The sequence below is a fragment of the Staurois parvus genome, unplaced genomic scaffold, assembly GCF_062004578.1.
Source record: "Staurois parvus isolate SC_StPar_1 unplaced genomic scaffold, SC_StPar_1.0 ptg000087l, whole genome shotgun sequence".
Taxonomy (NCBI): Eukaryota; Metazoa; Chordata; class Amphibia; order Anura; family Ranidae; genus Staurois; species Staurois parvus.
The window spans coordinates 32,754-46,109 of record NW_028317883.1 but is presented as its reverse complement, the minus strand read 5'-3'; the positions used below and the strand labels follow the sequence as shown (position 1 = coordinate 46,109).

The 13,356-nt window shown below is 40.8% G+C and overlaps 1 protein-coding gene across 2 annotated transcripts in view; it reads right to left on the bottom strand.

The window, feature by feature from the left end:
- Positions 1-13,017, bottom strand: part of LOC149468384 (transcriptional enhancer factor TEF-1-like) — a 118,364-nt gene extending 105,347 nt beyond the window's left edge. The window contains exon 1 of one of the 2 annotated variants that reach the window (XM_089670134.1): positions 12,708-13,017. The gene's annotated coding sequence lies outside the window, so the exon portion shown is untranslated. Of the gene's footprint in view, positions 1-12,145; positions 12,575-12,707 lie in introns of those variants that run through there. The other variant, XM_089670135.1, reaches the window with a different exon arrangement.
- Positions 13,018-13,356: the final 339 nt, after the last annotated feature.

Below are 13,356 nucleotides of genomic sequence, written 5' to 3'. Positions count from 1 at the left end.
CAGCTGCTTGGCCATGGAAACCCATTTCATGAAGCTCTCTATGCATTGTTGTTGTGCTAATCTGAAGGCCACACCAAGTTTGGAGGTCTTTAGCTATTGACTCTGCAGACAGTTGGCGACTTCTGCGTACTGTGAGTTTCAGTATGCGCTGACCCCGCTCTGTCATTTACATGGCCTACCACTTTGTGGCTGAGTTGCTGTTGTTCCCAGTTGCTTCCACTTTGTTATCATACCACTAACAGCTGACTGAGGAATATTTAGTAGCAAGGAAATTTCACAGATGACTTATTGCACAGGTGGCAGCCTATCACGGTACCACGCTTGAATTCACTGAGCTCCTGAAAGTGACTCATTCTTTCACAAATGTTTGGAGAAGCAATCTGTATGCCTTGATTTTTACACCTCTAGCCATGAAGATGATTGGAACACCTGAATCCAATGATTTGGAGGGGTGTCCCAGCACATTTGGCAATATAGTGTATCTACTGTGGACAGAAGGGGGTTTATTTACTAAAGCTGGAGAGTCCAAAATCAGACTCCCTTCTGCATAGAAACCAATCAGCTTCCAGGTTTCATTGCCAAAGCTTCATTGAACAAACTGAGGTTAGAAGCTGATTGGTTTCTATGCAGAAGGGAGTCTGATTTTGGACTCTCCAGCTTTAGTAAATAAACCCCAAGGTGTCCATACAATAGCCAGGTCTGACCCAGGATTTCTGTAAAGGCAATATAAAATGGGCATGGATGTTCCAACTAGGGTTGCACCGATACCAATACTGGTATTGATACTAAGCATTGATACTTGTATTCGTGCAAATGCTATAATACCTAAAACCAATACCTTTGTGGTGAGATTTGAGCCCATACATAATGAATGGGCTTAAATCGCACTGCAAAGAATTGCATGTGATTTGAAAAGGAATGCGATGCGATTCCTGGCCGAATCACATGCAGTTTTCCCCACTGCTCCTGTGTGAACCTAGGCTTGTCATAGTGACTTTAGCCTTGGTTCACACAGGAGCAGTGCAGGAAATCGCATGTGATTCAGACAGGAATAGCACTGCATTTCTGTCCAAATCACATGTGATTCTTGGCAGTGCGATTTGAACCCATTCATTATGTATGGGCTCAAATCTCACCGCAAAAGGTATCTTTAAAGGGGGAGTACAGCTGTACGGCTGTACTGCTCCTGTAGACCACAGGATGCATGCCTGTGACCTGTTTTCAGCTAACAGCGGGCTTCACTCAGCCGGTCCAGGCTGGGGAAAGATTCTGACTTTAAAGTCGGGATCCACCCCAGAGTCTGGAGCAGCACCTGGCTCAGCCTCTCAGCAAGACACTGAGACCTAAGTCAGCCGCTCCCTCTCCCTGCACAGCTCAGCACTCCTGTGAGTCATGGTGATCGCTGAGTTCTCACACAGAGCTGGAGGGGGGACAGATGCAGCATTAAACTGATGCTGCATCCACATAGGTAAGTATTATTTAAAAAAAAAATGAAATCCCATACTTCTCTATTAATTGGTATAGGTGGGTACTTGAGCACAAGTATTGGTACTCGTACTCACCGGTAAAAAACAGATATCGGTGCAACCCTAGTTCCAACCATTCACCCACTGGTAACAAGGCACAGTGGATCAACACCATTAATACAAGAACACTGCGCATGACATTGATTACAATTAGAAAGAATTGTAGACGCGCACTGTAACTATGTCAAGCTGAAAGGTGACAACACTATGGGGTACAACAGACAACTCCAACAACTGTACAATTGAAATCAATAGTAAACATTTATCATGGACTGTTTTGCCTTAATATACTATTAGAAGGTAGATATGTAATCAATCCTTTTAAGAGTAGAAATCATATATCAAAAAGTGAGGGGCCCTTTGAAAATTCTGTGTTCCATAAATGGCTTTTTTTTTTCCTTTCACCACCTTATTAGGGTCAAGATGCTTTAACATGCCCTAAGGAAGACAGAGATGGATACAAGTAGAAATGTTTCAGATCAGGAACCAGTTTAACAACTTCATTATGAGCAAACAAAACAAGAAGATGTGAACAACTTGATTGCAAGGGATTGCCGGACGAACAGTTGAGGGCTGTTTTTAAACATGGACAGCAGAAAAAAAATGCTGTACTGTGCTGGAAGTAAAACTACATTAAAGTGACACAAAAAATTTCCCTATTCTCCAAAAACAATCCATTCACATCCCTACAATCTATTCTTCATGAAATTATTTATTACTGTGTTTTTCTGCTTCCATGTAAGATCCTCCGTGTACTCCCAAACCTCTCCATTTCCCTCTCACTTCTGTTGTTTGGAATGGGCAGTGTACTTTAGTTGCGGACACGTGCACTGCTCTATGCACACTACAAATTCCATAGTTCTTTTTGGGAGTTTCTAGTCCAACTCAGGAGTGAGAAGGGGAGGGTGGTTCTGTTCCTACATACAATGGGACCACAGAGAACGAACATAGCCACCCTTCTAAGAGGAAACCAGATCACAGCACCAACAAAAAGGAATTTAAAGATTTGGAGGCTGAGAGCAATAGAAAGTACTTAAGTTAAACATACATGCTTGAATGGATTTTTGTTTAAACCACAGTTTATTGTCATATACTGTATACACACACAATTTTTTTCGCACCAACATTTTAGTAAAAAGTTATCCTTTATAACAAAATAAAAACTATTAATACATACAATTTTGAAAAATGTAAAGAAATTACAGAAATTAAATTTTCTATACTATGGCACATGCACAGATGTGTGGCAATACTGGGAATACGCAGAAGTGGCGCAGGGCTCTGTCGGAGGTGGAGGGATGCGTACGTCACTCTCGCCTAGATGAGAAATAAAATACGGAGGTGTTGCCTTGCAGGCGGTACAAAAAATATATATATTAATAAATGAATGAATATCCAAAAGAAGAAGTGGGAAGAGAAAGGGCAAAATTAAAGTTAGTTTAGGCTGAAGGCCCACTTTAATTAGAATTGTTTTAATAGGAATTATTTTCAACTACAGACTTTCCTGTGAAATCTTCTAAACAATGCTAACAGACCTTCGCTCCACTAATTTTTTTTTATGTCCGGGGAGGTTCCACCACAGCACATGGCCACAATCGCCACAACTGATGTAATCAGAATATTCCCCAGGATGTCTGTATTTATGATTGATCTCTGGTGTACTGCGGGTATAAAGGAGAGTTTGTTCGGTACGATTCTAATTCATACACTCCTAGTAGAGTTTGTCGGGATGGTTGGGAGACATCTAAAATAACCCGGTAGCTAAACAGAGGCCAGTCTTGGTGATACTGCTAATAAAGACACAAGTGAGTTACTCATAAGCTGAGTTTCTGGAGGAGTCAACTATGTGTTGAAACATCCAGGATCACCTATGACAATCACCCTACATACTACTGTCCTGTCCTGGTGTGAATCACCAACTACAGCCAGGGTAATAGTAAGAAGCCGCTTCTTCTGGAGTCCCGCAGATGATATAAACCTGAATATATTCATTACAAAGATTTAATTAAAATTAGAAAAAAACTCCCTGGAAATGTTTTAGGTCCCATTCACACATGAGTGGTTTCTAACTTGAAGCTCCAAAATGCTCAACATTCTGAATCCCATGTATTACAATAATGACTGTTCTCATATGAATGCTCCGGCTCCTGTAGCTCAATGCCTGAAGCTACATGAGCTACTTTTGAGGTAGGATTGGGCATTCTGGCCCCGAAATGCCTGAAAACAGCAATTTTGAGCACCTTTCGGGCATTTTTAAACTTGTATGAACTGGTCTCCTCCATCTAGTGCTTTCCATTGGATTGTTTTGGATCTACTTTAGAAGAGCTTGATTGGTTCTTTACAGCTCCGATTTCTTTGCAGGGGTCCTATTATTTTATATCCTCTTTAATTCCCTCCTAATGTAATGTCCTTGAATGTTACATGCTGCCCTGCTGTTATTAAGGAAGCTTCTTTTACCATAGGCCTGCTCTCTATGTAACATGAATATTACCTTCATCCATATTCTCCTGAGAAAGTGAATGAATCCCATGAAATACATAGTGAAAATATAGTCTCAATGCTATATTATGTATATGCGGTTTTAAACCTATGGCTAAGTATAATAATAGGAGGGACTTTGGCTTGAGGGTATTTTTCACTTTTATATATATTGATCAGCCATAACATGACCACCCACCATAACCTATCAAGGCATGAACTCCATTAGACCCCCGAAGGTATGCTGTATGGCCTACAGCGCCTTAAAAAAGTATTCATACCCCTTGACATTTTCCACATTTTGTCATGTTACAATCAAAAACGTAAATGTATTTTATTGGGATTTTATGTGATAGACCAACACAAAGTGACACATAATTGTGCAGTGGAAGGAAAATGAAAAATGGTTTTCAAACTTTTTTTCCAAATAATTATCTGAAAAGTGTGGATTTCTATTAATTTCTGTTCAGCCCCCTTTACTCTGATACCCCTAACTAAAATCTTGTGGAACCGATTTCCTTCAGATGTCACCTAATTAGTAAATAGAGTCTACCGGTGTGTAATTTAATCTCAATATAAATACAGCTGTGACATTAGTGAAAAACAGCATCATGAAGGCCAAGGAACACACCAGATAGGTCAGGGATAAAGTTGTGGAAAAGTTTAAAGCAGGGTTAGGTTATAAGAAAAATATCCCAAGCTTTGAACATCCCACGGAGCACTGTTCAATCCATCATCCAAAAATGGAAGGCGTATGGCACAACTGCAAACCTACCAAGACATGGCCGTCCACCTAAACTGACATGCCTTGCAAGGAGAGCATTAATCAGAGAAGCAGCCAAGAGGCCCATGGTAACTCTGGAGGAGCTGCAGAGATCCACAGCTCAGGTGGGAGAATCTGTCCACAGGACAACTCTTAGTCATGCACTCCACAAATCTAGCCTTTATGGAAGAGTGGCAAGAAGAAAGCCATTGCTGAAAGAAAGCCATAAGAAGTCCTGTTTGCAGTTTGCAAGAAGCCATGTGGAGGACACAGCAAATATGTGGAGGAAGATGCTCTGGTTAGATGAGACCAAAATTGAACTTTTTGGCCTAAAAGCAAAATGCTATGTGTGGCAGAAAACTAACTCTGCACATCACCCTGAACACACTGTCCCCACCGTGAAACATGGTGGTGGCGCCATCATGTTGTGGGGATGTTTACTTCAACAGGGACTGGGAAGCTGGTCAGAGTTGATGGGAAGATGGATGGAGCCAAATATAGGGCAATCTTAGAAGAAAACCTGTTAGAGTCTGCAAAAGACTTGAGACAGGGGTGGAGGTTCACCTTCCAGCAGGACAACAACTCTTAACATACAGCCAGAGCTACAATGGAATGGTTTAGATCAAAGCATATTCATGTGTTAGAATGGCCCAGTCAAAGTCCAGACCTAAATCCAATTGAGAATCTGTAGCAAGACTTGAAAATTGCTAATCATAGACACTGTCCATCCAATCTGATAGAGCTTGAGCTATTTTGCAAAGAAGAATGGGCAAAAAATGTCCCTCTCTAGATGTGCAAAGCTTTTAGAGACATCCCCAAAAAGACTTGCAGCTGTAATTGCAGTGAAAGGGGGTTCTACAAAGTATTGACTCCGGGGGGCTGAATACAAATGCATGCCACGCTTTTCACATATTTATTTGTAAACAATTTTGAAAACCATTTATCATTTTCCATCCACTTCACAATTATGTGCCACTTTGTGTTGGCCTATCACATAAAATCCCAATAAAGTACATTTACGTTTTTGGTTGTAACATGACAAAATGTGGACAATTTAAAGGGGTATGAATACTTTTTCAAGGCACTGTATATGATTTTATTTGTGTATGTATAACATACTTTTAAACCTGATGTAATAAAGATCTAAGTTTTCTAACCCAAATCAATATTGTGATCAGTAAACTTATATTGGAATGGCAAAAGGTATCCCAAAGTGGGGCTTTAATGGATATAAGAGGGATGGAGTTGAAGAGTGTTTTTCAGTACAACGCAAGGTGACCAAAAGCCACATCTAGAGTTGGGCTTCCTTGGACTACATTAGCTCTCACTGTGTGGTGTTACACAGCCCTGGAAGCTTCAGCATGGACCTAAATGTGATGAGGTAGACATAGGTATCAGTTTAAAGTAATGTCTGCCATTCTGCTGCTCACTTGTTCCATTGTGCTTGGTTGCAATAGTTTATAGCCCTGTGCTCACAACACACACCCACCTGATCATTAATCGGAATCATTTTTTCTTGGAGAAGCCTTCTAGGCTGATTTGATTGGGCAGCCTTGTTCTAAATTTATCTAACCTACTTTTCCTATTATAAGATTAATTACAATGTGTCAAAGTCATATTCATAATACAAGTCACCATGGAGACATGACATGGCCTGCAGCATGACATGGAACTACGATCAGGCTGACTGTAGAGGTCATCCACAACAAACTCACGCCATCTTGCCATAACTTAATATTCAGCGCAGAACTGCAGTATACATAGTACTTTGTAATGTAAACATTACAGTTCATTGCCACTCAGACATGACATGTGCAAATACAGGACAAAGAAAGGAAAATCCTAAATTGCGTTTTTGCGTGTAATAGATTTCAATGGACCAGCACCAAAAACGCAACTTTTGCGCTCTTGATGCATTTTTTTTTTGCTAATAGGAAAGTATGACAGTTCTGTTCATGTAGAGCAACTTTGATGCGACTTTACACTCTGGCACTCAAGTAGCATCAAAGCTGCATCAAGGTCACATCACCGTAGTTTGGGAACCTTTATGTGTCCAAAGTCGCAGGTTAGGGACCAGGGTTTAGGTTAAGTGTTAGGGTATGGGTGAAGGGCTACCCTTAACCCTAACATGACTTTGGACACATAAGGGTTCCTGCACTACTTTGATGTGACTTGAGTGCCAGAGAGTGTAAAGTCACATCAAAGTCACAATACTTGAACAGAACTGTCATACTTTCCTATTGCCAAAAAAAAAAAGAACCGAGCAAAATGAAAAAAAAAAAAAAGTGTAAAAAATTCATCAAAAACAAAAATGCAGCCTAAAATGTGCTGGAAAACACATCAACCACAAGCTGCATAGGTATGAACCTAGTTTTGCTGCAGTGATCAACACCCACCCCCCCATCCCAAGCGAGAGCTCACATTATAAGGTTCATGCCTAAGGCCCCTCATGGGCAGTAAAGCCAGGGTTTTATGTATAAATCTCTACGGTTATGTCAAAAAGAGCCACGATTTACTAGCAAATCCACGTGCACCCAAAGACATTCTTCTAGGACTCCTCGTCATCCACCATATAGGAAACGCATGTTACCAGTACAAGGTTTATAGTTGGCCATACACTGCTTGAATTTTGGCTGATTTCTGTTGGCTCAGCTGAAATTCGGTCACTGTATGGACAGCTAAAACCTTTGCAGAAGGATCCCACTGGAAAACTGGCAGCCAAAAAGTTGGCACCATGCAAACAGATGCAGGCACTGTTTGGTGCAGAATACAATAGTCCGGTCGGGGATTCATCTATCAGAACTGTTAGCATGGATGGAGGAATCCGCAGCCTGAGAGAAAGCAGTCTATTAGTCCTCATGCACACTGGAAGTTTTTACATCTGCTGTTTTTGGCTTTTTTTCTACAGCCAGTAAACTCCCCAGCATGTTATCCTATGTGTCAATGCACACATAGGCTGTAATTAGTGTTTTTGGCTGGAAAAAAACCCAGAACTAGTGGATTTCTAGGAGTTTTTTAGCTGTAAAAACACTCTAAAGCTGAAAAATGCGGTAAATCGTCTCAAACCAGGGTTTTTAGACTTTATTTGAGCCAAATTTTTTTTTATGTTAACAAATACTAAAAAATGCAAATGTGAAAAAACGTGGCTAAATGCTAATGCAAAAACATTTAAAAAACTTGCGTTTTTACATGACTTTAAACAGCTAATGCTACCAAAGTTATTAAAATACCCAGTGTGCATGGACCTTTAGCGTATGGCCATCTTAAAACAGTCAAACCTTTACTGGTAGGTGGCTTATTCTTCCTTCTAGTTCTAAACAAACAGAAAGATGTTATCAAATGATCTCTTCCCTCTATCCCCTGGAGTATGTGCATTTCAATGACCAACTCATGTTGACAGTAAACTTTTCTATCCATTCACCTAGTCACACCAAAGATCAACCAACCTTTCTATCTCATCCTATTGTCTGATTGTCTAATTACCATATTCTGATGTGGACACATGAAGGCACAATGTTAACCCAAACAGTAGGAATTGCACATAATAAGAACCTTAAGGCACTGAAGGTTTGACAGAGTTTTGACAGATCGTCCTGCTCTAAATATCCACAGAAAAGTGAATTAGCCCAGTGAGATTCCATGTCTGGCCTATTTTCTTGGATGTACTTTTAATAAGCAGGCAGTGTTAAGTGTGCATGTTAAAAGTGCTCATTATAGATTGGAGAGGTTTCAGACAAGCTGGGAGATAAAAAAAAAAAAAAAAACAGAAAAAAAAGAAAATATATTTTTAATTGTGCATGTGCACCAAAATGAAACGTCAACCAGATCTAATAAATTAATTAAAAAAAATTATTCTGGCCCATGAACAGTTACACTGGCAGCTATTTCCAGCACAGCCTCAATGCATAGTCAAGACAAATTGCCTGGCTTCAGTTCACACCATAGCATTGCCATGATACACTGTAAAGGAAAAGTACTGCATGTAGTCTTTTATTTATTTTTTTTTTTTATGTGAACCACTAAAAACACCATCCCACCGAGCTGAGTAGAACTGTATTGAAATGTCACTCATGACATTTCAATAAAGGTCTGTGAAAAAGTAAACAATGCAATGTGCCAGGAACAAGCCCCTAAAAGCTACTTTAAAATGACAGTAACATGAGATTTTAGTCATTGGATTTACATATACTTTACCCTTTAAGTAGGCTATTACGCTGGGGGGGGGGGCAGCAAGGTCTGATCATTACACAAGAGTGGAATCCATCTTTGACAGCTCGGTCACTGTACTGGGAGCATGCTCTTAGCACAGAAACCTCTGCCACCCATGGATCAATATTCAATTCCTGATCATTACATGAGAATGGAATCTGTCTGACAGCTCAGTCACTGTACTGGGAGCATGATCTTAGCAAAGAAATCTCTGCCACCAATGGATCAATATTCAATTCCTGATCATTGCATGAGAATGGAATCTGTCTGACAGCTCGGTCACTGTACTGGGAGAATGCAGTGAGCACGCTCTTAGCACAGAAACCTCTGCCACCCATGGATCAATATCCAATATGGATGACTCTGATTTGCCCTCTTATGGGCAGAGGTCTCTGCAGCATATGACACATTGGGTGACATCTACCTGTCCTCCAACCCATTACAGGGTTCTCCCCGAACCTGCCAATGTGTAGGTGTAACAGCAAGCCATTCTCTTTTCTCCATACAAAAAGTCAAAATGATTAGAACCCTTCTACACCAAAATCTTCCAAGCCATATGTGAACAAGGTGGCAGTCATGGCGCAGTTGTCACAAGGTCTGCCAGAAATAGGCAACGTATGGCCAATCTATCTGTGTTACGTATATACAGAGCTCAAATCATAGTGTAATAATCTAGCCACATCTAGATATTAAAGACGAATATGGAGATATCTGCCAACAACTTTCAATCATTGTTTGGGGACATAGAATATCAATCCCTCTAAAATCTTACTGCAAGCATATGTCCATACAAACCTGATGCCGTCCAATATACAGAAAAACTCTCAAAAAGAAGATTTTTAGGAATATTTGCGCCACGTATAGAGACCTTGAAGCTGGCCATACATTATACAATCTTCTTGTTCAATTTCCTTTAGATTTACCTTCAACCTATATGTAGTGCAAGGGACTGCCTGATGGCATACAAACTGAAACTGTTAAGGTTTGACCTCATATTTATTTCAGGTACTTATATAGCGTCATCAATTTACGCAGCGCTTTACATATTTAGATGGTACATTCACATCATTCCCTAACCCTCAAGGGCTGTACAATCTAAGGTCCCTAACTCACATTCATACATACACATACTAGGGCCAATTTAGACAGGAGCCAATTAACCTACCAGCAAGTCTTTAGAGTGTGGGAGGAAACCGGAGTACCTGGAGGAAACCCACACAGGCACAGGGAGAACATGCAAACGCCAGGCAGGTGGTGCTGTGGTTGAGATTCAAACCAACAACCCTAGTACTGCCAGGTGCTACCCATATTATGGTTTTGGTAAATCTAAAAGGAAAATTGTACAAAGTATGGGCAGCCTTAGGCTGACTATAAACTAGACCAGGGACAATCTCCTTTGGATCTACAATCAACTTAATGGGAGAGCCAGCCTAATTGAATACAATTTGAATGGTTTGTTTGGGTTTTGATCCCTTATTACATAGTTTTGGTAAATCAAAAGAAAAATGTACAGTCAATCAGGTTGTCTAGTGCAGGGGTCTCCAAACTATGGCCCTCCAGGTGTTGAGGAACTGCAGGTCCCATGAGGCCTTGCAAAACCCTGACAGCTACAGGCAAGACTCCCAGAGGCAAGATGGGACTTGTAATACTTCAACAGATGGAAGGCCATAGTTTGGAGACCCCTGCACTAGACAATCTGATTGACTGTACATTTTTCTTTTGATTTACCAAAACTATGTAATAAGGGATCAAAACCCAAACAAACCATTCAATTTGTATTCAATTAGGCTGGCTCTCCCATTAAGTTGATTGTAGATCCAAAGGAGATTGTACAATCAGATTGTATAGTGTATGGTCAGCGTACGTCCTTGGAAAATTCCAGAAAGGTTCTCTGCAGCTCACCCTGCCACACAAGATCAGCTTTTATGTTAAATCCAGTAGCGCCAATAACAACCCTGGGCCTTTGTGCTGTGATTTTCTCCCCACCCAACCCCCATCAAGAGATTTGTTTAGTTGTCAGTGAAAAGAGTGGAAAAAAAAGCTTCCTGCTTTATTTATACTGAAGATACTACAAAACAAATATACTGTGAAGGCAGAGCACAGCCAGCATGGCAGAGCCCTACAGCCCAAGCAGCTGAACAAAGAGAGCAAACTTTGAAAGCCTGCTGTGTTCCCTCCTTATCTGTCCCTCTCCCTCCTTTTCTTTTTTTTTTCTACAACCTCCCCCTCCTTCTTCCAGCTTTCCATGTCGGCTCCCATTTCCTACAAGCTGGTCAGCAACAGTTGGGCAATATGGCAAATACAGTAACCCCAGTAAACCACCCCCCCCCCCTTTACCAACACCCTGATCCAAGACAAAGAGCTTGCCATTGCTTAGAAATCAAGGGGTTAACATGAGTCACCAGCCACGGGCAGAGCTTTGTTGTATTAACAAATGAAATATAAAACAACAGTTCAAATATAAAAACAATACCGGCAATATAAAAATACTTTCTATATACAAAAGAAACACTTTAAAAGAAATAACTCTTAAAAATATATAACTTAAATAAAAAAAATAAACACTTACAATATAAAAATAAAACACAATATAAAAAAAATAGTACCTTAAATCTAAAATGCTATAAATATAACACTGTCAATAAAAAAGTAGCGCTTTATATATAACATATAAACATAATACTTTACATATAAGATCATTTTAAATAAGAAGAGAACACTTTCAGTGTAAAAACAGAACTGTCAATACATGAAACAAACACTTTCAGTATAAAAATAGAACTGTCAATACATTAAAAAAAAACACTTTCAATATAAAAATAATACTGTCAATATAAAGAGAACACTTTCGAAATGTAAATAACACTTTCAATGAAAAAGAAACACAGAGTTACTAAAGACCTTGAAACTTTATGAAGTTCCAAAGTCAAGTTTTGAAAAGTTTCAGAAGAGGCGATTGGTGGCATTTAAAGGGTTTATAATCTCAATCTCACAGCTAAAAATTGGCTGGGAAGGAGGGGGGACCTACAACACACTTTGTACAAGACAAAAGAAGAGAAAATTCAACTTGTAACCAACTGGGGGAAAATAATCTCCACGCTTCGCCCAGCTCTGGGGGTTTCCTGCTTAGATCAGCAGAAAGATGGAAAAACAAAGGATCAGGACTTACATGGATAGAGGAACCGAGCAGATCCCAGGCTGGGGGAGAAGGTGGGTGTGGAGGCAACAAAGACCAAGTAAAAAAAAACAACAAAAAAGTGAAGTTTTCAAAGTTTGATGAACAATGAAAGGTAATATATATATAAAAAAAATCAGATCACTATAAACAATTAAAAAAGGGGGAGGATTGGGGGGGGCTATTTAACACTAAAAACAGTCCAGTAAATTGTAAAGGGATCCACAGTCTCCTCAGTGGTCCGACCCCAACCTGAAAAAGCCAGATCAGCCCATACAACGACAGATCCATGATCACCCTCTATGGAGGGATCACCAGGCCAACCAAAAAGAGGCGAAATGAAGGAAAAGCCCCCCCTTGCCATGATCAGGGCCAGCCAAGCTCTGGGCTATCCTCCTCTCCTGCTCGATCCAAGCTCAAAGTGATCAGGAAGAGAGAAAGGAACCCAAAAAATGCCAAACATGCTAGAAACGACAAGGATTCCAAGCTCCCGGATCGTGTGATAGACAGGAGGGGGAGAGAGACAAATACACAGATCTGGAACTTTTCTGCTTACCTTGCCAGCAGGAGAAGTGCAGAGGGGGCTCTGAGCTGCAGGCACTTGGTGGCCCCTGGCTGGTAAGTTGGGGGGGATGTGGGAGCCAGAAGAGGGCAGGCAGCCCCTGCTCAGCACTTTGTATGGGGGGGGAAGATTTGGGATTTTTTTTTTCTCTTCTCCTTGGAGGGATTGTCTCTGCCCCCTCCTGTGTGATGAAGGTCAGGTGAGGATGAGGAGGGCTCTCTGGCTGCTGCTTGTTGGTGCTGGTGGTAGGGAAGCAGGCTTGGTATTTTGGAAAGGTGACAGCTTTTCAGAGGAATCTCTGGAATGAAGAGAGGAATGAAATTAGCTCAATGAGTCAGTTGCAGTTCAGGGGCGGGGCTTGTAGAGGGAGGGGCTCTGCTCATTGTCCGGCCCCTCCCCCCCAGCAGAGTGAAGCTGGGAGAGGAGATCTGGAAGTTTGTCTGGAGGAGGAAAAGTTTTCTCCAGCCGGAGATCACAGGATCGGGAGAAATGAGACAGAAATCAATGGGGTAACCCGACCTGACATACACTGGCCATACACGATACAATCTGATTGTACAGTTAGCAAGGCTCTGTATTATGAGACCAAACTTAATCCATTCAGCTTCTATCCAATCTCAAACCCCGTATACACGAGAATATC